A 27,958-nucleotide genomic window follows, 5' to 3' on the forward strand; every position below is an offset into this window, starting at 1 on the left:
TTGGTAATGTCTTCTTATGCCCTTTTTTTATTTCAATTCTTTATTAGTTGATTCTAGAATCTCTACAATAGAGCTGAAAATATCAGTTTTGTAGCAGACAATATGACATTAGTTATAGTCCAATTAAGACTTTATTACCCTGTTTGTAACATAACAAATTAAAATTGATTAAAACTAAGTTTGGAACACCAGGGAACATAAAAAATGATTTTTAGGAAAACCATGAGGTTCTCTGTGTCCGATGCCTGCAAGGGGAGAAAGCTAGAATCCTTTGCTTTTTCAAAATTTGAAAATAAACATCATATAACAACAGCTTTCATTCCTAGGAGTGAAAAATAACCATTTTTGAAGACATATTAGTTTCTAAAACACTACAATAAAGTTAAAAACATCCGTTTTATATTACTTTTAGTATTTTTAGTGAAATTAGTCATTTCTTGCACTATTTTTAATATAATCTCTAATTAAAAGTGAATAGAATTAAGTTTGGAGCAACAAGGAACACAAAAAAAAAAAGATTTTAAGGAAAAAAATGATGTCTTCTGTGCCAGGTGCCTGCAAGGGGAGAAAGCTAGAATCCTACCCAGGCTCCTGGAGCTCTGTCCTGGCTAAAGGAGGGTGAATCCATCCCCTTCAAAGCTCCATGAAAAAATGATCATTTAAAATTTGAAAAAAAAAACATCATATAACAACAGTTTTCATTCATAGGAGTGAAAAACAACCATTTTTGACGACATATTAGTTTCTAAAACACTACAATAAAGTTGAAAACATCCGTTTTATATTACATTAATTTTTGTGAAATTAGTCATTTATTGCACTATTTTTAATAAAATCTCTAATTAAAAGTGATTAAAATTAAGTTTGGAACAACAAGGAACACAAAAAAAAAGATTTTAAGGAAAAAAATATTGTCTTCTGTGCCAGGTGCCTGCAAGGGGAGAAAGCTAGAATCCTACGCAGGCTCCTGGAGCTCTGTCCTGGCTAAAGGAGGGTGAATCCATCCCATTCAAAGCTCCATGAAAAAATGATATTTTTAAATTTGAAAAAAAAAAAAACATTATAGAACAACATCTCTTGGTCCACAGAGTGCAAAAATCCAACTTTGAAGAAAATCCATTGACTGATCCCCGAATCCTGAAGTTTCTTTGCATGATATCGGGCTTGCAACCACTTTCTAGAAAATTATGAAAAATGCCAAAAATGAAAAAAAAGTTATCAATTCTAGAGCCTAAGAGGAAAACAAGACAAATGTATATCTCCAAATAATTTTATGTGCTTCAGAAGAGCCCAGGAAAGTTTTTTGCATACATGAAACCACGCCCGTTTGCACGTAAGCAGACATGGTTGCACACACGACTGCATGAAAGCACGCGTGCATGCGAAGTCATCCTGTTGAGCATTTGAAAAGCCGCACCACGCCGCACTTGAAATAGCTCTTACCTTAGTGGTAGACGCAGGAATCGCCTTTTTATTTACGCTCTTACCAACGCGATGGAAAGCAAAACAAATCAAAGCAGAGCAAAACAAAACGAACAAACGAAAACCCTCACGTCCCGCACTTGCATATAACGCCGTTACGTGCCCAAGCGGTATTGTACGTCATCCTAGCACTGCACCCCGGGGCGTACGGTATATGGGAACGAGCACACGCCATGAATCGTCTCGAATCAGTCTCTACAGCTGTAAGGTGCCTTGAAGCGTGCACCCCCAACATTCTTCTTTGCGCATCTGTGAAAGGTAAACTCTTGAGCAAACTCTGAACCAGCTCTAAGGAAACTAATCCGATTAGACGTTACTTTGACTCATCTTTTTACGCTCAGTGCTGGTTTGCTCAAACTCCAGCTAGGGTTAGTGTTCCCACGCTACTTAGACACTTTGTTTACGCTCAGTGCTGGATTTTGGGAACTTCAGGACGAGTGGGAATTTTCTCCTATCTGTCAATTCTGTTTTGTTTTGGAGACTCTTGGCTGCCTATATTGTACAGTGCAGCGTGAAGGAAACATTTTCCAAAACTGTGTCAGCTCAAAAGTTGTAAGAAAACCTCTCCAGCTGCTTTAACTCTCTTCATTTTTGTCATTTAATGTGACACTCGATGTATAACTGGAGCCTCACATATGCAAATGGTGAGGCTCCAGTTCGACACCCAGTTCGACACCACTTTACAGTATATGACAAAAGCATGGCAGACTGTGCCGGACCGGCAGATAACTTCTGCTTATTTTTACCATATTAAACATTGGAAATCCAACCACTTTCATTTGTGACACTTGATTTTGGCTCCACCTAAGACACTCTTAAATCTTCAAACACTTTTCTCTTCTCCCGCAACACTCTTGTCTGTCGGCACTATGTGGCAGTGTTGCATGACAACCCATCTCACCACGGAAAGGAACCTAACAGCTTTGGTAAGAAAGGAGAAAAGGACCTGGCCCGTACGATTAGGCGTTATTAGCACCACGCTCTAACCAACTGAGCTAACCGGCCTCACGACAGTGCTCCTCTCTGTGCTGCAAAAAATCAAACTCAGGGAATTTCTTTTGCCCTCCTTTGAATAGAAAGCCGTTTAATTCAGTGTACGGGCTTTCTTGTGCAGTTTCATGGTTCTTGTAACCCAAATCCTACACTGGCCTGAAGTGCCCCCCCATTTCACAGCATTTTTCAGCTGATTTAAAATGTACCTAAAGGAGAAGCATTATTGAAGACCATCAATTACCAAGAGCTTTTGTCAAAGGTTTTGGTGGTCATTTTTAATGACCACAGAGCGCTGTGACCTCGGTTTTACATCTCATCCAAAAGACAGCGCCCTTTTACAACACAGCATATCCGTCACTATACTGGGGCATTAGGACCCGCACAGACCTCAGGGTGAGCGCCCCCCCGCCGGCACCATTAACACCGCTTCCAGCTGGAAGCTTTGTTTTTCCCTGTAGCTCACCCTCATCCGGGTACTGACCTGGCTCACACCTGCTTAGCTTCAGTGGGTTTTCAGTTGCGAGTTGCAAGGGGATGCAAGTGATGGAGCCGCTCGCTGCAAAAGCCACTGCATTGGCCGGGAATCGAACCCGAGCCTCCAGCGGGGCAGGCAAGAATTCGACCACTGAACCACCAATGCTCAGTGCCTGGGCCTTCAAAAAAGACGCTTTTTTGGTGCTCTGTGCAAAAAGCGTCGACATCTGCTTCCAGCTGCAAAATGCCATTCGCAGACGCTGAAGAATTTATTTCTAAGGCAGCGGGTACAAGCGATTTGGCGTTTTAAAACCACCAGGAACAGCAAAGAGGCACGTTTCTTTGCTTGCGCCGGAACACAACGACAGGAGGTGGACAACGTAGTCGGCAGGATTCGAACCTGCGCGGGGAGACCCCAATTGATTTCTAGTCCATCGCCTTAACCACTCGGCCACGACTACAGCACGCCCCGCCGCGGCTGCGTTTTTGATACAATCTTACCTGGATCGCGAGGCGCCGGCGGAAGCCTATTTCAAAGTCGTTCTCCGTTTCAAAAAAACATTTCCAAAATACAAGCCTTGCAGACAGACACGCCTCAGAGGACTTAAGGGTGGCTTCATGTCGGAATGATAAAGTCTCCCCGTCCGGACATGAAAATGCCACTTTGTTACACACAAAAAAAGAATCAACAACAGAGAAATGCCCACAAGCATTTGAAAAGCCGCACCACGTCGCACTTGAAATAGCTCTTACATTAGTGGTAGACGCAGGAATCGCCTTTTTATTTACGCTCTTACCAACGCGATGGAAAGCAAAACAAAGCAAAGCAGAGCAAAACAAAACGAACAAACGAAAACCCTCACGTCCCGCACTTGCATATAACGCCGTTACGTGCCCAAGCGGTATTGTACGTCATCTTAGCACTGCACCCCGGGGCGTACGGTATATGGGAACGAGCACACGCCACGAATCATCTCGAATCGCTCCCTATAGCTGTAAGGCGCCTTGAAGCGTGCACCCCCAACATTCTTCTTTGCGCATCTGTGAAAGGTACACTCTTGAGCAAACTCTGAACCAGCTCTAAGGAAACTAATCTGATTAAACGTTACTTTGACTCATCCTTTAAGGGACCCTTGTTAATTGGAGAAATCAATGATTTCTAATGAATTCTGTATGCGTTAAAAGTCAGCTATACACAGTATAGCTGCTCATGATGTTTCCCGAGCCGAAACACAGTGCGTTTTTCCAAGCCATCTGACAAAGCCCGCCCACTGAAAACTGCAGCAGATCGTGTAAAGACGTTCAACTTTGTAACTACTGCACGCACAGGAAGCAGAATAAATTCCTCTTTTCAAACTGTCAAAGGTTTGCTTTGCGAACCCTGCAGGACATCGCACAATCTCTTTTGAACGGGGACAAACGATTTCTTATGGGGCGCAGTAAGTACAGACGTTTAAAAAGCTCCACTCATGCCGACGATGCAGCATGAAGGAGCACAACCTAACGTTTGACAGACAAAAGCCGGGCGCCGCTACGAGCAATATGAAATCAAACTGACAGCACAGGGCGTTTCCCGCTGACTCAAAAGTGATCTCGACAGACGCTGTTCTCTGCATAAAGCCGAAAGAGCTAAAGAGCGTTTCTGTTGAGACGTAACAAGTTCGTTTCTTTCTACCATGATGTCACCACGACAAAATCTGTCTTTAAACACCTTGCTCTCGCTTTCGCTTTCGCCGATTGTATTGCAAGCCCGCGGAAGCTGGTGTAGTGTGCTCTCACGAGGCACCAGTTCTGTAGAGTTTGGGCATTTACGGGGACAATTATTAATTGTAGCCAAAAATTATTTTTGTGTAAGTCACAAAAATAATTATTTTAATGGCTTTAGAATCCAACTATGCGATATAACTCAAACAACGCACACACACAGGTACTAATACACGAGGATACATTTATTAATACATAGAATATGCATGTAAACCTAACAGATCTTATCGAGAGGGTTATCAGAATACAAAAGGTATATATTCATTCAGTTACAAAGAGTTACATATATCAAGAGGACATACGTTCAGTATATCATTCATCTAGACCGTTTCATAATTGAACTTGATTACAACTTCTACATTAGATACTCAAAACAAGTACATAACTCTTAGGAATTAAACTGATATCAACTGGTTGGGATAACAATGGAATTCTCGAGCTGTAATGCAGTGAAGTTGAATACTCATCCAATCTCTCGGGATTCAGATCTCCTGTGGGCACAAAGGAACAGTTGCAGGCTGTTGCTGTCCAATCCGCACTCTCTGGCTAGGTGCCAGGCTGTGCTGTGCTGCTTGCGACGGTGCGCTGCTGATGCTCACTGACCGGCTAGTTAGTGTTGGCTTTAACTAGCAAAGTTTGTGCACAGGAGAAAAGATGACTGTGGGTCCCAGCAGGTCAGGAAGAGGACCGATTCGTTCCTGATGAAGCGCTTGTTCTGAATAGTGATTCAGCTGTCCACAGTTCTGACCTGTTCACGAGGTTTGCTGCTGATGCTAACCTCGGGTGGATCCTCTGGTTACTCGTGGCAACCTCCGCTCTCGACTTTTAGAACAGAGGAAAGTACTGGCACTCAGACGCACTGGCCGTTCCGTGGTTGTCCGGGCTGAGTCTCAGGATGGTCAAGAGGCGCGCTGTGAGAATGTCCTGCCCTTGGGAGCCTTCTGCTCCTGGGCCGTCCTGCCATGGATTTGTCTTGCACCCCTGGAATTCTCCTTAGAATTCTCCTACTGGAATAGTCCTACTAGTTCTCCTTCTCCAGGCTCTCTGTTGCCTGTTTTTACCTGGAGGAACTTCAGCTTGTCATTGGCTGAAAGTTTAATGGGCATCAGAGTCCCACATGGGTTACATGGCCCTACCAATCCCTGACTGGTTGATCAAGGTGAGATATGAGTCACTTACTCCTGACACCTAGGAATGCAATCCAGATGTCCATCTGGCACTCCCTAGACAGATAGGCGCCAATGGATGACCATTGATCATGATAGCCAGGCTCAGCTAAGTGCATCCCCATTTGGGAGCTGTCCCTTATCAAAAGAAAACATCTTTAAATCAGCCTGCATGAATAGTTTCTCTGTGGTGCAGCCACAGAGATGAAGAGAGAGATGGGGCCTCATTTGGGAAAGCACAGCAACACTTAATTCTGTCTTATTAACAAGCATTGCCTCTACATATCCCCCCTTTTTGAAGGTCACGAGGTCCTGAGGCGTTGTTGCCTTCAAAACAAAACAGAGTTAAGTGATGTCCCTTGTCATTAGAACATTAACCTTAAATGTCCACATTACTCCTCGAGAATTCATACCGGAACCAGCATTGGGAACAAACAGGATGAATAACATCTGGAGTATGTATAAACAAGGTAGGAGACATCATCTCAGTCTAGGCATTACAAATCAGGAAGTTCACTGTCAGTATCTGATACCTCTGTAGGCAGATATTTGGGGAAGAGGTAACTTCCTTTCTTTTGAAATGCTACCTTTGACTCATTCGTGCTACCCGGAGTACATCTTGATGTAAGAGTACAGCATTCAGAGTACATTGTCAGTCATGATCCAGCTTCCCAGCACCAGTGTTACAATAACACCGGTTCCTGTTCCCAGCCCCCCTGATGAACCATGACACCTGTGTTGGGCACCTGCCAGGGTGGTTTGGAGGTTTGTTCCATTAAAGCAAACTAACTACCTGTACATCTTCAGGGCTTACTGTTTCTTGGATTTCTATCCAATTCAATAGTGTGGCACCTGAAGGCATCCACGACCTCAAGTTTGGTCTTATGTTGTCTGGTTGCACACCGTACAGTGTTAAGTTACCATGCTGTACTATGGCCTCCTTGGGAACTTGCAGGAAACTGTTGGTTAGGTAGCTGCATTGTGGTAGCTGTATCATGCCTGTCACAAGTTATAGTGACAGTTAAATGTGGTGTGCTGACCAGCCATTTACTTCCCACCTGCTCTTCATGGGGTTCATTAACCTCCCTCTGCTCGTTAGTAGCTTTACACCCTTCATTGGTGGATCAGTTAGACACAGCCAATGGATAGCTTTGGTAGCCATACCCATCTCAAGATTTGGAACCGAATTCAATCTTGGATTGCCTTCTGGGTGAGCTATGAGCAATGGGTTTAATGTCACATACTCCTCTACTGAGAAGAGTGAAATCAAGTGGGTTAGGATTTGTGCTATGGCTAGACTGGCTACAGTGGCACTAAGCTCCCTTAACAGGTCTTGTGTCAACATTCTGGCCTGTTGCACACAAGCATAAACCCACTGTATAACACCAACAATCATGTCCACTAGGTGGGGGATAAGATTCAACCCTGTTGCATAGGAAGTTGCCTGTAGGGTTTTCCCTAAGCTTTCCAACTTTTGCTGCTGTTGATACAGTCTGTCACTACCCTCTGGCACCTCTGACACCTGCCTTCTTGGGGCAGTCAGGGTGAGAGTGCCAGTAGCACACAAACCTACCAGAAATAGCAAACACACAACAGTGGCGGCAGCAATCAGTCCTCCCAAAAGTCTTTTCGGGTGGCTGATCCCAGTCATCTCCTTCTGAGTGACTGTCCCCTTTCTAAGCTGGCGCAGCATGTACATGGTCTCTTTCTCAGTATGCCATGTGGCATCTTGGGCACCAACATCCTGGAAATCTGAGGAGATCTGACGCAGCTGCTGATGCTGCTCCTCCATTTCCAGGACATCTGCTTTTTCGATTTGTTCATGCCTGTGCTCTAGGAACCCTGCAGGGGGTGGTGCAGCGGTGGAGCATGCCTGACCCTTGGCTTAGTGGTTATCTGGAGCACCTGAGGGATCTGGGATTGTTACTCCATTCTCACTGTTCAGGTCCACCCTGCACACTTCCTGATTGAGGAATCCCTCTATCGGCATGTTTACAATCGTTCGCTGGACGTGGGTGTAGGACACCTGCTCGCTCCCCCCTTCCCTCTCTAGGGGTTCAGGGAGCTGCCCCAGCACTGGGATAGCTAGTTCACTGTCTTCGAACTCACCATCACCCACCAGGCCCATGTCAGTGCAGGCGGGGATTCTGACACCCCCCTTTTCCATGTTCTGCACTAACAGTCGGGTGGCTTGCCCATCCAGCTCCAGTCTGGCTGAACCACTGTTGGTCAGACTCAGACTGACAAACTGAGCTGGTGGCTGTAAGAAAACCGGCTTGGCTTTCATTCCCTGTCCCTTCTGGGGGACTGGGTGTATTGGCAACCCTGCCGTTGAGGCAGGAACAATCAGGTCAATCTCACTCACTACCTGGTAGTTGTGAGAAATAATGTTACCTGACTGCAGGTTCCCTGGGTCACAGCAGAGGGAATCTCTGTGAATCTCTCTCAAATTCCTCAAATTATCATATTCCCGCCCCTTATGCAAAACCAAATCCTCCTCCCATCCCAGTTTATCCTCGTTATTATAAACAAAATCCACCTAAATTTTCAACATAAAGCATTACACAAAATCAATACCTCAACACGCCATACTCAACAACGATAATTCACCAACAGCCAGAACATGTAACTCCACATTCTCAAATAGACCTCATTTCTATAGCCCCACCCCTTATGCAAAACCAACATCCCTCCCCTGTTCTCTCTATCCGCTGGCGTTTGTAATCGTTTTTATTTTCAAATAAATTTTAGCAAAGTCATGTATTTTAAAAATATTAAGATTTCTATATTTATGTCTTTATTTTGTGGTTTCATTAGTAACAAAGGCTAAACTTTCTTGGAAAAATGTATTTTATGTAAACCATGTTTGCTATTAATTCATTTATGGCTAGAATATGTTCATAGTCTTCCAATGAAAGGAGGGTTCCTTTCGCCATAGTCAGGTTGACATTAGAAGCTGGCCACGCCCGGACTGTTACACCAAAGCATTAGCATGTTAAAGCGATTTCATTGAGGAGTCTAGCTTTCTTAACTAGTAAGTACTGTACTTCCTTGGTTTTTGAGGGGGGGAGGTGTCTTTTGCTGGAAATCTCGCCCCCTTCTACTTTGAAAATACTTGTGAAACCGGTTTAATTCGCCACAGCCAGAACTCCCGCAGAGAGGGGGGTTGTATGCAGCGTATCGGTATACAGTAGATGGGAAAGCCAGAGCCGACCGCTACGCCGCCCACGTGTTATGCTCTTCGTTTATGTCTAAACCGGAACACATCATTATATCTCATTTTGTAGTTCTTAAAAAAAAAATCGTTTGCCCAGTCAAACAGTATTGTTGTTATTGTTTTTAACCTGTAAAGTGCTTTGAGGAGCCACCTTTAAAGGCGCCATATACAATAAAGTTCATTATTATTACTATTGTTAATTTGCTGGACAGAGAGGTGAACATTATTACACAGAAGACAAAGATAGCGATTTACGTTGCATTGTGCATTGTGCTGCTGTAATACAGTTTTAAATAATTAAAAGTCTAAACAGTATCAGCTTTATTTATGGGTTTTAAATAACGGCGATTTAAACGCGATTTAAATCAATATAAATGTTTATATTGTAACGCATAGGTGACTATTCATTGTTATTAAAATGACTTAAATTCGATCATGTTGTGATTAGAAATATACATTTGTTTGGTGCGAGTGAAGTTTTATTTAATCTCTGAGCCATATTGATTCTTATGGAAGCCAATTTCCGCCAGGGAGTAAAAAAAAAAAAACACACTATGGTATTCTCTCCGATGCAGTGCAGTTAAAAACATATCTCTGATGCTGTTCCTAAATGAATATCGTTTATGACCATCAGACGCTTTATGCTCCTTTTCTTTTTAACAGTAGATTGAACAGGGAGAGGCATTTCATGATGTACTTTTAACTGATGAAACAACAGTGTCTCTGGAACAGTTTTCAACCACGTTGTTTTATAAAAAGGGGAGATATGTGAACAAGCAAAACCCAAAACAAACATGTACACCATACATACGCGTGAAGCTAAAAGTTTAGCCTTTTCACTAATGTAACCACTAAATAAAGACATATAGAAATCCCTACATTACAGACTGTATATGGCTAGTATTGGTAGTTTAAAGAAAAAATACAGACCAGTATTCCACTTTCTCCCTAAACATTCTGACCATGTTACTCTTTACTGTTACTGACCATATTAAGTTTAAGTGCCTGTGGGCACTTTTCCTGTCCGTGGGAGGTGGACCGTCTTTCATTAGAAGGTTAGTCTGTTCTACTCTGAGAATGTAGCGGGGGTGGAAAGTGCCCGCGGTCATTTAATTAGTATTAAAATTCGCACTGATTCCCTTGCGAAGATACGGACATAGGAATATTTGTGTGTGGTCAAAAAATGGCATAAAAACAACAAAGTGAAGGCTGTGAAAACATTCACAATGTACTTTATACACAAAGCAAGTGTTCTCATAACTTTAGGAGGTTTCGTGAAAATGCTACAGGCGTGCCAAAATCGTTTTTTTTAAATTCAAGGTGACTTTACCGCTGTTTTCATTTTCAGATTGTGAATCAAAAAAGGCATTTAATTAAACGCACGATTGCGATTTTAATCAATTACTGTATTGATTGAAAGATACATTCTGTACAGATACAGTACAGTCACATTCTCCTGTCGTCCAGTGGTGTAAAACGAATTAGCAGGTGCTTGAGATAACATCCCACTGAGTGGAATGTTCTCATTTGTTCTCAAGTGTAAAAAGAGGTGATAATTCTTAATAATTCCGTGTCGCATTAACTAACCTCTTCAGTTTATTCCGCCAGACAGTACATTATTATAATTATATCATTATTAAGTTGTTTAGATACGCAATTCCATATTATATTCCCTGTTAATCAAATTCTAAAAGTATGCATTTGTTAGATAACAAGCGAATTCACAGAAAAGGTTAAATACTATCACTTTTCACAAAGTATATAATCCTAATATGGTCAGAAGGAGCACGTAAAAATGTTTCCCAAATAACAACATGTAAGACTTTGATGCTTAAAATGTTTAGGGAGAAATGGAATACTGGTGTGTATTTTTTCTTTAAACTACCAAGACCAGCAATATACAGTACAGTTTACATACATTAATATGTTTATATTCCTAAATTAAAATCGTTTATGAGCATGTGAAAGGCATGGTGAATCGGAGATTCTCAAGAATTACATTGTATGATTAGAAATGAATGCGTGATCGGATCAACTAAATGCTGTGGTGTTACTTTTTGTCAATGAAAAAATAAACTATTTTCGTTTACAAAGACGGTTACAAAGAATGTGGACCAGGGTAATACTTTGAGCTTACAGCTTGTCCAAGGTCATTCATTATTAATACTCTTAGTAATATCTTCAGTAAAGACTTTGATGCATAAAATATTCCTGCATAATTAAAATATTTATGATAAAGGTGGTAGGTTGTGTACTTTTGTCCAACAGAACAATCTTGCTTTTATAAAATATACCGCCTTTTTAATGTTTAATGATTAACATGCTGTAATACACTGTTTAAATTTAAAGTCTAAAGAGTATACACCTTAAATTCTTAATTGAATAAAGATTGTCCCTCAGCAGTGATCAGGATTCAAAACTGACGTTTTCTGGTGACAGCTCAAATGCTGTACAGGAGAGGTTAACCTTTATTAGCTCCACCTGGCGATTTTACAAGGTGATTCCGGATACTATTAACATAATCTAATTTGCGTCCGGTATGATGCGGTATACTGCGACACGCCCACCGTGTTATACCGCAGCGTACCCCGCTTGTTTTGAATGGCTGCATATGTATATAGACTCTATATATACATTTGGTGCATGCCACAATTTTGGATGGTGGTGGAGGAATAGGGATTTTCTCAACACAGCAGGGACTCCAGTTAAGAATGCTGGGTTTATCTCTGAACTGTTAGAAGCTTTGCAGCTACTGACTGAAGTAGCTGTGGTAATGTGTAAATCACATAATAAAGAAATGTTTCCAGTAACTCGAGGGAACAACTTTGCAGATGCAACTGTCAGGTGAGCAATACTTGTAGAACAGTAGTCTGAGACCTCTGTGAAGCAGAGAAATGGACATGGTTAGAAAAGATTGTGGGGCTGCATGATGATGGGGTGTGGAGCTGACAGCACACCAGACGCCCTGCATGCCCTCACAGCCTAATGCCCTTTATAGCCCGACAAATGCACTCTGTTGGACACCCAGGTGGGAGTCAAATGGTGTGCCGGTTACCCAAAACTGGGTGAGAACCGGGTTTGAAGCCGTAACCACTTATGTGGTATCTGGATGTAATGTTTATCAAAGGAACTCAACTACAGTTCAGGTGCGGGTGCAACAGCTCAAAAGGCCTGCTACTGAGGAACCTTTCAAACCTGGGAAATTGAAAATTGTAAAGGGAAACCTGGGCTCTTATAATCTGTTTTCCTGGTGGGTTGCTGCCACTGCCTCTGTGTCTACCAAACACTTGATAACAGAGATAAGCCCTCGGTGGGCACTGCCCTGCCCCTTGTATTATGATCAAGGAACACACTTCACAGGGAAGGTGTGTCAGGCTGTGGCTGCATTGTTCGGAGTGAGATGGACTGAGATCACCCTCAGTCTGCTGGAACAGTGGAATGAAGGAACAGATCTCTGAAAGATCGACTAGACATCAGACTGAAGGAACGCCATGGGATGCGGGCTGGATCAAACAGAACTGTGTAACAGCCTGTTTGATATCATCACGGGCCAATCAATGAAACTTCCTGGAGGGATGAATTTAGCTGGAGGAATGGATTGTTGAATTTGCTAATTCTCTATTGTAGTATTGTAGGTTGCTAGGACTTAGCAAAGCACATCTATGATGAAGAAAAATATATATCATAATTATAATCCAGATGATTGGGGCATTGGTACATGGCTACAGTCTGTGCTAGGAACATGGAGAGGGTCTCTGGTTCAATACATATTTGTGGGTCTGGTATTATTCGTTATGATCATATCGTTAATATCCTGTTTGAAAAACATGTGGACTAAAGCTGCTGCTTCTGTGCTAATTGTACACCCTGAAGGGATCATGAAGGTCAAAAAATGATTTCATGGGAAAGGTTCTCTTATCTAGTGGCAGAACCTGATGGGTAGAACAATATAGCTTTAAGGGGGGTTACCCTTGGGAGTGATTCCCCTAGATGCAAATGATTATTGTGGTTTGTTTGCTCATAATAAGATGTTTTGCAGGAACGGAACAAAGAGAAATTTTACAACTTCAGCTAGAATTGTTCTGCAAAACGTCACAGCTGAGGCAGGGGAACAATGTGTAGATTTTTCTAAGAGTTATTACCCAGTTGTTGACCAATCTGTTGACCAATGTTGACCAAAAAAGCCTAAGATTATGCTGGGCTCCAGCCCACAGGGATTTACCTGTGCTGTAAGAACTAATGAGTGAATAAGGAGACTGGATTCTGGTGAAAGACTTCAGGAAAAAGAAATGGTGTTCACTCAGGTGGAGGGGGCTGTACCAGGTGCTGCTGACCACTGCCACTGCTGTGAAGGTCACAGAAATGGTGCCCTGGATTCATGCTTCCCACTGTAAAAAGGTCACAAACGAACTGAGCAAAGCGCAGGAGTGATGTCTCCACAAGGACAGATGGGGATAACCTGCGTGGGACTGATGTGCACAGCCTTTTTCCTTTTTATGTAGAAGCCTGTCACCACCCCAAAAGAGGAAGAATCTAAACACGAAGCCTCTTTGTATACAAACTGGCTGAATGAAACTGATAATGAGGGGGATATGAGTAATTTGTGGTATAAATTTATAAATCATGCTGTAAAGTTAAAGAAATTTAATGCATCTTGTTATATATGTGCTTTAATGCCTCATTCTACAGCCTCACCCATGCGACTTTTTATGAAATGTACTCTTTTATTAATATCACGTTAGAAGGCTTAGACGCTATCAAACAAGAATTAAGGGGAGTTAGATTAATGGTACTTCAGAACAGGTTCGTGCTGGACCTTCAAAATGCAGCATCTGGAGGAGTCTATGCTTTAGTAGGAGACTCCTGTTGTACATATATTCCAGCTAATGACGATGATTACGGAAATATTACGCTCGCTATTCAGCATTTGAAAGAACTAAAAGACAAGGTGAATAAAGAGAGAGGCATAAAAGATACACTGGCTTTTCTCTCCTGGTTAGAATCACTGTTTGGGCCAGGGGGAATGTTTTTCTTTTAAGTTACTAACACCGATTATAGGGGCTGTGATACTTGTCTTCCTGTTTTTATGTTGCTGTATGACATGTATTATTCCAATGCTTCGAAATATGGAAATATGGTACCTAGGGGGATAAACTGTTCATCCTTCCAGTCTGGAGAATTGGCAGCTGTCTGACGTCAGTAAGTGATCCTTAAAAAATTAATAGTTCCATGACAGTGTGCATCACCAGAAAATCAATTTCAATGCATTAAAACTCTTGTTATCCTTCTGATCATTGAAGTGTCATTGCCCCAGCACTGTATACTCTTACTTTTGACGCCTGTCTGAAGTTGGATCCATTTCTAAGAATGGTGACTCACATATCCTCATGCTCAACTTTGGCTCAACCACACAAACTATGAAGTTAATCATCTGCTTTTGCTCCAAGATTTGTGTTACTAGGCTCTCTCCTGGGGATCCTCGTGTTCAAACATTGCCCTTATTGTGGATGATCCATGACAGAATTCAGGGAATTCAGAATTCTGATACCTCAGCTCAGATTCTGACTGGGCAGACTGTCATTGCCTGGTGTGAATGTGTGCATATCTGTTTTTGTGCATGTTCTGTGGCCTGTTGTACAGTACATCACAAATGAAAGGGAAATGGAAAACTAAAATAAGACTCAAGTGTTTTATCTTTCATTAACAGTGTTTCATTAGTATCTATGCTAGATCCTGTCATCCACTGCTTACCACGACAGGCTCTAGCACGGGATAGCAGCTAATACATTTAACAATCTCACTGCACAATGTTGTATATTCAAGGGCTGATCTTCTGTACTTTTTCTTTCACTTTTCATTTCCTGGAAACTCAGTCCTGCCAGGAATAATCTGAGAACATAATCAATCTGAGTGAAATTCTAAGCAGAGGAAGATTGTTTTACAGAGTCAACAAGGTCTAATTCAAGGTCATCAGCACTAACAAGATTCTCTCTGGAGACAGGCGATAAGAAAATTGAAAGTGTGTATTGTTACACAACAGCAGAGACTATGAGTTATGCTATCATGAGAGTGGTGATGGATTTTTTTCATTGCTTAGTTTTGCAGGTTCTGTACATTTGAACATTCAAAGTGACTAAAGTAAAGGAGTTTTCCCTTTTTACCACATAATTCCCAAAGATCAACACTAATAGAAAGCCTAATTCCAGCCAAGATTCAATTACTGTCTCTCAGGCATCCCAGCAGTGGATTTCATGACTTCAGACAGCCATCTTTATCAGTGGAGAACTCAATGCTCTGAGGTTTACTGGCAGAGTCTCACACTGGGTAATATGTTGGTAAATAATGTCCTATGGAATTCTACTATTGATAAATTCTACTATGGAACTGCGATGTGTCCTGAAAAAATCTTCTATGATAGTGGTACAGTCCATCACACCCCACCTACAGCCTTTAAAAGAGAAAAAAAAAACTGACAACAACAAAGTAAGTCTGGTGTAATCAACTAGGTCTTGCAAACATACTTAACCTCTTCCAGCTACCAACATTACAAATGCTGTTTACACATTAGATGGTTATTTTTTGGCTTCTGATATTATGGTGGAAAAAGAGCCCTGGAATCTTTGTAGAAGGACAAAAGACGGAAAGAACAGGCAGTGTAACCATGGCGAAGAGAAGGGAAATATTGGAGAGAGCTTTTTTCATACACTTTTTATCGTTGTTTTTCCAGCCCAACAATGATCAACAAATATGGGCAGGCGTCCTGTGCCAAATCCAATCTACCTTTCTTCCAAGCATACAGGAATGTCAGTGAATTAAATATTGACATATGAAAATACCCAAAAATATGCAATCACACATATGCAGTTTGAGCAAACATAAGACAATACCCAAGTACCACAAACTACCAGGCATCATAAGCAGTTCAGGTGGGGAGCTGTGTCAGCATGCGTAGGCTGCAAAGGAACAAGTAATAGGTCTATTCCATGCTTAAAAGAGAAGAAAGAAAACACAACATTTCAGCCGTGGAGCCCTCACACCTGAAGAAGGCTCCACGGCCGAAACGTTGTGTTTTCTTTCTTCTCTTTTCATCTAGTGTCATTAGCCAGTTCCTGTCAAAATAAAATAGAAAAGGATAACATTCTAGAGAGAGTTTGAAATACCAAGGTACAATTTAAACCATATTTCTTCCACTACAACCACAATATTTTGGAGAGATCGCTGAGCCTAACTGTTCTGGCATGTCCGTTAGCCTCCGTCCTGCTTCAGCAATGAATGCAACGGGGCACATTCTGAGGGAGATGCGGTCAATCAGGTTGCAGGAAAACCATGCTATGCTTTTTTTTGAGATCCTGAAAAGGACAGAGGGGCCATGTATATGTGTGCAGCTGGATATGTTATTGCAGGTGGCGTAGCAAATTCTGCTGAAGCCCCACTGCCTGGTGTGGACGGTAGCTGTGCATGTTGCAGCAGAATTGTGCATGTGAGATCAAGGGGGCATGTCATGTGTTTGAGCACTTCACTCCCTTCCGGAAGCACGTGATTCCCTGAGTCCAAAAAATTTGTAAGTTCTTTGGATGACCTGTGGACCGATCTTTCACGATGAAGAATTCCTTAAGAAGAATAGATCTCGGCCCACCATCCCAATGCCTCCATCTGAAAACAGCAACCTCCCACTGCCCTTAGTCTGCAAGGCAGTCCTTTCAAGTGCGATGATGACGCCGGGACCTTCGTTGCCTATTGTACGAGCTGAACTTTTGTGCTCATCAATTCAAGGCTCTTTCCATCAACTCATCTTGTCTTTTGACGCTTCATGTTTTGTACTCCTTTGACTATCGGCATATCGGGTGACTGCAAACACTGAAGTTCTTGCTTACGGAGTGTGGAACAGTGTTTTCAAGTGATCGCTGTTCTGTCATGTTGACGCCGAGTGAATCTTTCTTTGGCAACATGGGCAGGCTGACAGCAGCGCGAGCTAAAGTAATGGCAAATTTCTTGACTTATTTCTGAATGTGAATGTTCTTTAGAAAAGGGATGCGGCGTTGCTTCTCCCCCGTGTAAAGGTCACGCATTCCAGACGTGGTTATGAGCGAACAGTTGCCGCAAGTGTTTGAAAAGAGCAAGAGAGGAAGCAGCCCTGCCCCGTGTGAGGATCAAACTCAGGACCTTCAGACAATGAGACTGACGCGCTACCAACTACACCAACGAGGCCAGCTGCAGTACACAGCTGGAAAGTTTGCCTCATATGGATTTCAGTCGCCCGTTCCCTAATCTTTAGACGCCCTCTGCTGGATGTTGCATTTGCCTTTTGATCTCACCGATACTTTTTTGGTCTGTTTCTGTTGCGAGTCCGTTTTTCAGATCTCACCTAGCACAAGTCTCTCTGGCTGAAGTGGCCTCTCTGCTTCAGCATCGTGCCCTCACTCAGCCATTAAAAACGTCACTCGGACTTCTGACATGCTGACATGAAATGTCAAGAGAGAGTGGCGGAGACGCTTAAGGCAGAGAGAAGATGAAGAGGGGGCGTGGCTGCAAAATGATTGACAGCTGCATGACGCTCTCCATGCAAGGCGTGACCACAGGCTAAAGGACACCTTTCGGCACATCAAGCTCTAAGCACACACCTGGAGGACGTGGGAAATGATCCCGTTATCTCTCGCATGCAAAGCGAGCGCTGTACCATGCAAGCTAACCCCCCTCGCTGGGGTTATGCCTCGGTGTCACCTAGTGCCGCTTGTTCCCCTCTTACCGGGTGCAGTTCACTGCCCTTCGTCTGCAAGGCAGTCGTGTAATTGCAGCTTTCTTGACTTATTGATGAAGGTCTGACTGGACGAGCGAATGACGCCTCTCCCCCGTCCTCAAGCTCGCTGACAGAATAAAATGGAAAGTGCTGCCGTGGCTCATTGGTTTAGGGGTATGAGTCTCGCTTAGGGTGCGGGAGGTCCTGGGTTCAACTCCTGGATGAGCCCTTGTGTGTTCTTTTTGTCCTCGTCCACAAGACTGGGAACTGCATGGGCGAATGTGAAGAAGATCCTTCTCGAACGTGCAAAACGTGCGAGAAGAGGGGGCGCTTGTTTCCAGCCAAAACTTCTCGCGTGTGAGACGAGCTGACCATCGCTGCAGGAGGTGGGAGGGTCACTCTGGTAGACAGAGCTGACCTTCGGCAATAGGATTTATACTCTCCAAGATGATATTTGCACTTTCTGGAGAGGCGATTTTCTCCACTTCAGTAGCCAGATTTCGTCGATTGCGTGGAGAGGGCTGTAGAATGTGGCAGCGCCTTTCCTGCTCCGTCCATGACAGGCGTGCTGGTCTCTGGAGAGAGAGCACGGTCCATCAGCGCACTCCAATAAAGGCACTGGAAGCAGCTGAATCGCAATGGCGAAGCTCAACACTGGGCCGCTGGGCATATCTTACCACCGTTTCCGTAGTGTAGTGGTTATCACGTTTGCCTCACATGCGAAAGGTCCCCGGTTCGAAACCGGGCGGAAACAGACTTCTTTTGTCACCACGCACAAAAGGGGATTGGGGATTCGCCTAGCGCTGTGATCGAACAGACCCACTCACCCCTTAGTGTGGCGGGATCTGCACAGTGCATGTCGCAGCGCATCCTGCTTTCACTTCAATGCGCGTCCTGATGTACCCCGGTCTCCCGCGTGACAGGTGGGGACAGGTGACAGGTCCTATACTAACGAGGAAGACATCGCTCTCTCCGACCCCCGGCATTGTGTCCCGAACCACCGTGCTGGAAGCCGACGGGTGCTGTGATTCCTTTACGGAGCAGAAATGACAACCGAGGAGCCGAGAGATCATTTCAGCATTTCGCGTCTGAACGGAAAACACAAACGACCAACTCGGAATGACTTGCCTTTGACGCTTTTCAAAGCGTTCTTTGTGCACGACGACTGCGCCGCCTAGCAGATACAAATGGGTTGTACAACTTTGAACTAGCAAATGGAAGAGGGCTAAGCCCCCTCTCTTTTAGCCCAGGTTCAATCTGTCTCCCAGAATCACCAGGGCGCACACACACACACCCGTGCCGTTGAAGTGCTCTGCTTCATTTCTAAGGGCAACTCAACATTCACTCCTACCCCGAGTGCAGAAAAGACAGTGTCTGCAGCAACAGCAGCTCAGGTCTCTGCACAGGAGCTAAGCTGCCCCCATCTCCTCTGCTCTGCGGCTCCTGCGGAGTGGAGTCCTGCCTGGAGCTGTGTTTGCAGGCGGCGGCTCCCCGCGCCCTGTCTGTGCGTCGTGAAATTAATTAATAACGTTAATAAATTTATAAAGTTAATTTATAAAGTTAATAAAGTTATAAATTAGAAATTAATAACGATATAATTATATTCATGTACCGCAACACAAGAATAGTACACGCTGTACATTGTCTGTCGATAATGTTTCTGTAGTGCTTTTTCAGCACTCAGCACGTGACTGTGCTGGTGGTGCTGTGGGTTAGGTTCCTGACTTCCATATCACACGGTCTATGATTGAATCCCATTGAACTATGACTTTATTTTTTAACAAACATTTCTTTGAAAAAATGAAACGTTTCCCTTGGTCAGAGATTAAATAAAACCTCACTTTTTTTGAGCAGAAGGTTTACTGTGACCTGAGAAGGGCCGGCATCCAATCACGGTGGTACACACACACGCTCTCACCTATATGAGCTACACGGCTACCAAGATGATCTCAGGTGCGCCGAGCTGGTACGGAACATATTGAACTGATCGACGGCGAATTGTCTCTCAGACAGGCTTTTCACCTCTGAGCTCCCTGACTGACAGTGATCAGCTAGGTAGTGAAACAGTCAGCTGCTTCTAAGCCTTAAACAGCTGCATCTCGGCGCTTCCACGGAGAGATGATTTGAAAGCCGAACATCACCCGTTGGGAACAACTTACTATCACTAGTTTAAGAGACTCTTAAGGTCTTGCAGAGGTGCCTGTCTAATAGCATGCACTTTGCAAGCTATAGGTGTTTAGGCTGAGGCAGAATGCCTGTTAACAAAATGTTTTTCTAAAGGTGTGTCCAAGTGGCTGCAAAAGGACAACACTCCTGGGGCGCCGTGGCTTAGTTGGTTAAAGCGCCTGTCTAGTAAACAGGAGATCCTGGGTCCGAATCCCAGCGGTGCCTTCTTTGTTCTGTCTTCTCGAACAGTACTGGTCATTATGGACAACCGCCTACGGCTAGACTTAATTAAATGCAAGTATTCATTTCCTGTCTTTAACGCGACTTGTTTTTCTTAAAATGGATGCAACTTGCAAAACATGAAATACAAACCTTGCTAATCAGCGCTAGCGGCTGGCAAAAAAAAAAGAAGTCAGCAATGTTTTTTTTCTTTAACCTTAACCCTGCTAATGGAGAAGAGTTAATCGACCGAGTCTATGCAGCTTAAACGGTGCGCATGTCGGGTCCTTAGCTGAAAGGGTGGTAAATCACGCTCACCCCAGTCCTTAATCTTTTAAAGAGGATACAAAATTGAACCTAGTCGCCACATCACATACATCCTATTCAACGATAAAAAGGTAACATCTATCCTCGTCCAGAGTAAATCTCACGTTGAGGGCATATTTTTTTCCACTTTATCATGAGTCGGGCTCGGCTGCACAGAGGAGAGAGCAGAGCAATGAGGTCACGGGGACAGGGGAGTCACATGCTGGCGGTTTGAATACGCGGAAGATCACTGAGGGATCCACAGTATGTGGACCCTCCGTGCGCCATCAGTCCGCACTCCGGACTCTGAATCCTGCCATCCGAGTTAAGATCTCGGCGGAACCTGAGGCGCAGTTCCTTCTTAAAACGTAATCTGGTGAGCATTTCTAGAATCGTACTTGTATAGATGCAGCCTTTAATGTGTTGCTAGGTTAAAATTGATGACTTCTTGAACTTCAGTAGGCAACTGCCCTCTTGATTTCGGATTTAATTTCTTTATTACAGGGGCGCTTTTATGAAGACAGAGTCATGTTCAGGTACTTTGCTTGATGGAGGAAGCTCATTTCGGACTCTGTGATCTGCTCACCTGGAAAGGTCTACTGTACTACTACAAGAGAGAAGTAGAGTCTGGAAGAAGGGACAATTTTATGATGCTTTGGAAGGTAATGCTTTTTTTTCTTTGAAATCGAAATGAATCAGAATATCAGTGCAAAAGACAAACTCTTGGTTTGGTTTAAAGAGATATGGTTTTAAAACAGACAAAATGTAGAAAACAGGTGTTTCTCACTTTTGGAAAAGAATGGACCGGGGGTAATATTTTACTAGTTGCAGGGCTGAGATCACTGGGTTACAGTCCTGTAGTGTCACACCAGGGACAGTGGCGCAATGCATAATGCATCTGACTACGGATTAGGAGATTGTAGGTTCGACTCCTACCTGGCTCGGGTCGTTTTAAAACACATCGGGCTATTCCCCAAGTAGCCTGTGCTACTTACTGCATTGTAATCGTACCCAGTAAGAGATTTCCTTCATATAAATGAACTGCACCTGACAGCTTTAGAATAACACCTGGGCTCAGTACGGTGCTGAGAGCTCAGCGTTGCTGTTGTTCTAATTAGCACGCACGATTGTTGCTAGTTGAAAACTTTTCCCAATACCCCGCTTCCGCTGGTTTGCAATACAATCGGCGAAAGCAATTTTTGACAGTCTCGTCAGAGACTGAGCAAGGTGTTTAAAGACAGATTTTGTCATGGTGACATCATGGTAGAAAGAAACGAGCTTGTTACGTCTCAACAGAAACGCTCTTTATCTCTTTCAGCGTTATGCAGAGAACAGCGTCTGTCGAGATCACTTTTGAGTCAGCGCGAAACGCCGTGTGCTGTCAGTTTGATTTCATATTGCTCGTAGCGGCGCCCGGCTTTTGTCTGTCAAACGTTAGGTTGCGCTTCTTCATGCTGCATCGTCGGCATGAGTGGAGCTTTTTAAACGTCTGTACTTACTGCGCCCCATAAGAAATCGTTTGTCCCCGTTCAAAAGAGATTGTGCGATGTCCTGCAGCGTTTGCAAAGCAAACCTTTGACAGTTTGAAAAGAGGAATTTATTGTGCTTCCTGTGCGTGCAGTAGTTACAAAGTTGAAGGTCTTTACACGATCTGCTGCAGTTTTCAGTGGGCGAGCTTTGTCAGATGTCTTGGAAAAACGCACTGTGTTTCGGCTCGGGAAACATCATGGGCAGTGTCCTGCATGTTTCTGTGTATAGCTGTCTTTTAACACATACAGAATTCATTAGAAATCATTGATTTCTCCAATTAACAAGGGTCCCTTTTGAACCTGCGAGAAGCATTCCTTCAATGTAACAGATTTACTCCGGGGAAAGGCAGCATGACATTGAGAGTAGCTCAAGCTTTCAGCACCCGTATCGGACTGCGTGTATGCAGACACCGCTCAGAATCCCCTGTAAGATTCTCCTTCAATTCCGTTTTGCAGTGCTTTAGCTCTTTCAAAAGGCTTCGCTTTGCTAGTCATAATCCAAGGCTCATGACAGCATTTGAAACCAATTGCCACTGCGTTGGCCAGGAATCGAACCCGGGTCAACTGCTTGGAAGGCAGCTATGCTCAACACTATACCACCAATGCACGCCCACAGGTGCCCTGCAGGACACCACCAGAGAATGCTCACGATTTCGGAAGCTGTCTCCGGGACGTGCTGATTCCACACATCCTGAATAAATCATGATATTGTTAGTTGCTGTAGCTAGACGTTCAAATGAGTTTCATGGCCAGATGGACTGTTTCCTCCAGCGATTTCGATTTTTAAGAACTTTTATTTCCTTTTCACAATAAAATACAGGGCATCACAAATGCTTTACATTAATATACATACTTAAAACAGTATATATGATCACATCTTATTACATTTTGACACGGTACGAGTTACATAGCAACAATTTCTTTTTTCTGAAGCAAATCACATTCTTTACTTAAACATGATAGTGTTTTTCACAGTTTCTTGAGATATTGACCTATGCCCTCTATTTCCCACAGATTTTCTGCTTCCTCCCTCCCTTCTCTCCACAGATCTCTGAGGTAATAGTTCTCTCGGGTGATGAACAGGGCCAGGCTACCTGCAGCCTTGACTGGGATCTTGATGCCTTTGAACAGCCCCATGTTCCTCACTCTCCACAGGGCGTCTTTCCCACTGTTCACCACGGCCCAGATCCTGTCAAACACGTCAGGAGGAAGTTTGACAGGAGAGATGCCGTATATGACGAAAGCAGCGGTCAGGGTAAATTGGGGCGAGAGAGCCTGCAACCAATCTTCAAACTGTGCCCAGAAGGCCTTAGCAAAAAACCAGGACCACAGGAGATGGGTCACAGTCTCCTCCTCGCTGCAGCCCACCCTAACGCAGCGAGGGCTGGGTGTGAGGACCATACGGTACAAGGAAGTTCGTACCGGTAAGCACTGGTGGACGACACTCCAGGCTAAATCTCTGTGAATGTTGCACAGAAACTTAGAGGATGTGTGTTTCCACACCTTCCTTGTTTGGGCTGATGTTAAAATGCCCACAGGGGTCTGCCTATTGTTCTGGGGTGCAAAGAAATCTTCCAGTTTTTGGACGCTGACATCTCGGAGGGGAATATGGCCAATTGTGTGAGATCTTAGAAAACTTTTAACTGTCCCATAAATTGCAGGGCATGTGTCAGAGAGTGGGACATCCAGCTTGGGTCTGACACCCCACACTCTGAACACCTCCCTACCTACCCAGAGCCTGGAAAAATAAGTCCAGGTACGCGCTGCAGGTGCTGTTGCAAAGCCTCTCAGCACAGAGGCCAGGAAAATGCACAGCAGCTTCGTAGCAATATCTGGGACAGACTTCCCCCCTGAGGGTAGCGGCCTGTACATTATTTCCCTTCTGAGTCTTTCCTGCTTCACACCCCATAGAAATTGAAACATCAATCTCCTCAGCACCGCCGCAACACGGTGTGGGATTGGGAAGGTAGAAGCCAGAAAATTCAAGACAGGCAAGAGCTTGGCTTTGATGACCAGCACCTTCCCTGTCATGGTGAGGTCTCGGTTCTTCCATTGCATCAGTTTTTTGTTTAAGATTGGCAATTTGTTCTGCCAATTTACTGTTCCCATCTCTTCTCCAAAATACACCCCCAGGACCTTAATTCTCTTCTCTTGCAGCCTGAGATCATGTCCTTCTTTTGGCTCCCTCCAGTTCTGATAAAAAATCTCGCTCTTTGATTTGTTAATTTTTGCAGAGGAAGCCAAAGAGAACCGATCACAGCACTGCAGAGCTCTACTAATTGAGGCATTGTCAGAGAGGAGCAGGGTGACGTCATCCATGTATAGAGATGTCTTTACCTCTCCTCCCCCACTTCCAGGTACTGGTATCCCATTAATGGCCTGATCCTGGCGCAAGGCACAGGCTAAGGGCTCCATAGCCAAAACGAATAACAAGGGGGATAATGGCCAGCCCTGCCTCACAACAGACTTCAAAGGGGCGTGATCTATTGCCATTAACCATTACTCTGCTGTTGCTACCTGTGTACAGCAGGTTAATCCACTTTCTCATGATGGGGCCAAACTTCATGTGCTCAAGTACCGAAGTTAAGTACTGCCGGTTTAGGCGGTCAAAGGCCTTTTCTAGGTCTACACCTGAAATGCACAGAGGGAGGGAGCGATCCTCTGAGTACAGACAGACATCCCTCAACAAGGCCAGGTTGTCGCTCATCAGGCATCCTGCTATCCCACAAGTCTGTTCTTTCCCTACCAGTGAGGCCACTACATTTTGTAGGCGCAGGAAAAGGGCTTTGGACAGGATCTTAGTGTCCACGCCTAACAGGCTGAGGGGTCTCCAGTTCTTTATGTCATTCTTTGCTCCTTTCTTAAACAAGAGAGAGATAGTGCCTTCTCTTAAGGAGTCAGGCAGCAATTCTGTCTTATAGCTTTCCTCGAATAGGAGCAGCAGCGGATCCTGAAGCAGATCCCAAAAGGTGCAATAAAATTCTTTAGGGAGCCCGTCAGCACCCGGAGTTTTCCCCTTCTGTAAGCTCTCCATAGCCTGTCTCAGCTCTTCTACTGTCAAATCCCTCTCAAGTACTTCCTTATCTTCTTCACTCAAAACGTTTTCTAGCTTTGAGGTAAAAAAATGAATTTCTTCATCCTTTACCTCTGTAGAGCTGTACATTCTTGAGTAGAAGGCCTCGGTGCAGGAGAGGATTGCACTCGGCTCTGTTCTCTCTCGTCCCTCCTCATCAACTACACTTTCCATGACAGACTTGGAGCCTTCCACTTTCCTGAAAAAGAGGCGAGAACACTTCTCATTTTCTTCCAAGAACTGCACTCGACTACTTTCTTCGGCTATGCTCCGGATGTCCTTTTTTAAAAGGGTGATATCCTCGAGCACATCGAAGCCACTGTGCATCATCGTGTAGAGACGCTGCAGCTGCCTCTGTTTCCTGGCTAGCACTCCTCTCCGTCTGGCAGCAGCCTTCCTTCCCTCAGCCATGAAAAAGGCCTTTGTCCTCACCTTCACCTCCTCCCACCACTCTCCTACTGACCCGTACAGACACTGCAAGGACAGCCACTGTGATAGTTTCTCCTTGTAGCGGGAGACTACCCCCTCGTTCTCTAGCAGCTTTGTGTTGAGTTTCCAGATGCCTGGGCCAAAGCCCTGGAGTTCCACTCTACGACCTAAAGCCTGATGATCTGAGAAGAAGACAGGCTGAAGAGTGACCCCAACAACTTTCACTCTCTCTGAGACAAAGCAATAGTCAATTCTGGAGCTGCTATTCCTCCCTGACCATGTATATCCTGCTGTTGTGGGATATATACATCTATATGTGTCTGAGAGTTTAAAGTCTTGAACTAAGTTTTGCAGGGCCAGTGACCTGGAATCCAATTTTATCAGAGAGCTAGACTGCCTGTCTGTGTGCTCTAAGATACAATTAAAATCCCCTCCCACTATCACGTCTGTGCTACATAACAATAGGTGAGAGAGTGCCTTGAGTAGCTCCACCCTTCCTCCCACGTCAGTAGGGCAATACACATTGAATATCCGCAGGTTAATGGTCCCCCATTCCACATCCACACACAGCAACCTGCCATCTATGACCCTCTGAATACTTTTCAATTTGAATGCCCATCCTTTGAAAAGAATGGCCACGCCAGAGGCTCTGTTGTTATTGTCCCCTGACCAAACAGAAAGCCCTTTATCCCACCTATCTTCAAAGCTTTTATACCTCTCTTGATAGGCTAAAGCACACTCCTGCAACATCAACACATCTCCCTCTCTCTGCTGGAGGTAATCAAAGACAGACTGGCATTTAACTCTGTCATTGATACCTCTGGTGTTAAGAGATATTATGTTTAGAGCCATATTACATAAGAAAGTGGAACCAGTCTTTACAAAACACATTTCTCTTCTGTCTCACCTGGTCCCTTCTTCTTTTTCTTTTTCTTCTTACCAATTTCCTGCCAGCCATCCTCTGAATGAGCCTTCATCAGGGTGGCAGCAGTAAAAGCATTCACGGAGTCCATTTCAAGGAAGGGGGTAGAGGGAGGGGTGGAGGGGTTCCAGCTGTTCCCATCGCCATGCTCTCCTTCCTCCTCGCTCGGGGAGAAAACAGAGTCATTTTTCCTTTTCCTCAAGTCCAGCTCCTGGGAGCACTGAGGGGAAAGGGGTGCAGCCGATGCACCAGTCTCCTCTTCCCCCTCACCAACCATTTGCTGCAGATCCTCTGTGATGGACTGGATGGAGGAGAGGAGGGCATCTGTAGCACTTGCAGAGTCTGAGAAAAGCAGCTCCGCTGAATCCTGGGTATCGTCGCTGGACCCGCTCCACCGGGGGGCCCCACACTGGCCCTCGTTCTGAGGAGCAGGAGTGGGGGAGGGGTCCTCGCTGTTCTCGGGGGTTTTCAAACCCTCGTGCTTGTCTGGTGCAGTCTGTTGTGGGGGCGTAGTGGATTTCTCTTCCACCGGCCCCGGAACCACAGCAGGGCAGATCCTGGCTGGAGGCTGAGACTTTATCAAACAAGGGTTCTTTGTTTGACTTGTTGTTTGCTTTGGCTTTTCGGGCCGGTTTGGCTGAAACAAGCACTGCCTCATCCTTTCTCATTTTGAGTTTATTGGCGTAGGCATGAGGGCAGTTTATAAAAACGTGTCCTTCCAAGCCAAGTAAATTGCACTTTGGCAGCATTGAACAGTCAGAGGCTAAATGTCCCTGTTTGCCACAGGTCTTGCAGCATTTCACAGTGCAGGGCGATGCCAGGTGTCCCACAGCGCCAACACACCTTTGGTTGTCCCACATAAAAAACATAGCCATTGCAGGCGCCCAGCCAGATTGTAGAGGGCAGGTGCCTTAAGCCTCCATTTATATTGTCCGGTAGCAAGCGAACCTCGAATTTCCTTGCTCCTGCTTTTATACCGTCAACATATCTAACCTCAGTTCCATGGTGGACGGTGCAGTACTGGTTAAGCCAGGTGTGAATGTCCTCCGTCTTTTTTGAAGGTACAGGCATTGAGCATTGGTGGTTCAGTGTTAGAATTCTCGCCTGCCACGCGGGAGGCTTGGTTTTGATTCCCAGCCAATGCAGTGGCTTTTGCAACTCGCAACTGAAAACCCACTGAAGCTAAGCGGGTGTGAGCTAGGTCAGTACCCGGATGAGGGTGAGCTACAGGGAAAAACAAAGCTTCCAGCTGGAAGCGGTGTTAATGGTGCCGGCGGGGGGGCGCTCACCCTGAGGTCTGTGCGGGTCCCAATGCCCCAGTATAGTGACGGAGATGCTGTGTTGTAAGAGGGCGCTGTCTTTTGGATGAGATGTAAAACCGAGGTCACAGCGCTCTGTGTTCATTAAAAATGACCACCAAAACCTTTGACAAAAGCTCTTGGTAATTGATGGTCTTCAAAAATGCTTCTCCTTTAGGTACA

At 44.5% G+C, this 27,958-nt stretch overlaps 4 non-coding genes across 4 annotated transcripts; 3 read left to right on the plus strand and 1 right to left on the minus strand.

The window, feature by feature from the left end:
• Positions 1-3,328: 3,328 nt before the first annotated feature.
• trnas-aga (transfer RNA serine (anticodon AGA)) lies at positions 3,329-3,410 on the minus strand. Its single transcript has one exon. It is a non-coding gene; the product is annotated as a tRNA-Ser (tRNA).
• Positions 3,411-18,514: 15,104 nt separating this feature from the next.
• On the plus strand, positions 18,515-18,587 carry trnav-cac (transfer RNA valine (anticodon CAC)). The gene has a single exon. It is a non-coding gene; the product is annotated as a tRNA-Val (tRNA).
• Positions 18,588-20,150: 1,563 nt separating this feature from the next.
• Positions 20,151-20,224, plus strand: trnat-agu (transfer RNA threonine (anticodon AGU)). The gene has a single exon. It is a non-coding gene; the product is annotated as a tRNA-Thr (tRNA).
• A 1,376-nt stretch (positions 20,225-21,600) lies between these two features.
• On the plus strand, positions 21,601-21,742 carry LOC148634134 (U4 spliceosomal RNA). Its single transcript, XR_015933728.1, has one exon. It is a non-coding gene; the product is annotated as a U4 spliceosomal RNA (small nuclear RNA).
• The last annotated feature ends 6,216 nt before the right edge of the window (positions 21,743-27,958 follow it).

The sequence above is a fragment of the Lepisosteus platostomus genome, unplaced genomic scaffold (genome assembly GCF_059453375.1).
Source record: "Lepisosteus platostomus isolate fLepPlt1 unplaced genomic scaffold, fLepPlt1.hap1 Scaffold_40_H1, whole genome shotgun sequence".
NCBI classification, from domain to species: Eukaryota; Metazoa; Chordata; class Actinopteri; order Semionotiformes; family Lepisosteidae; genus Lepisosteus; species Lepisosteus platostomus.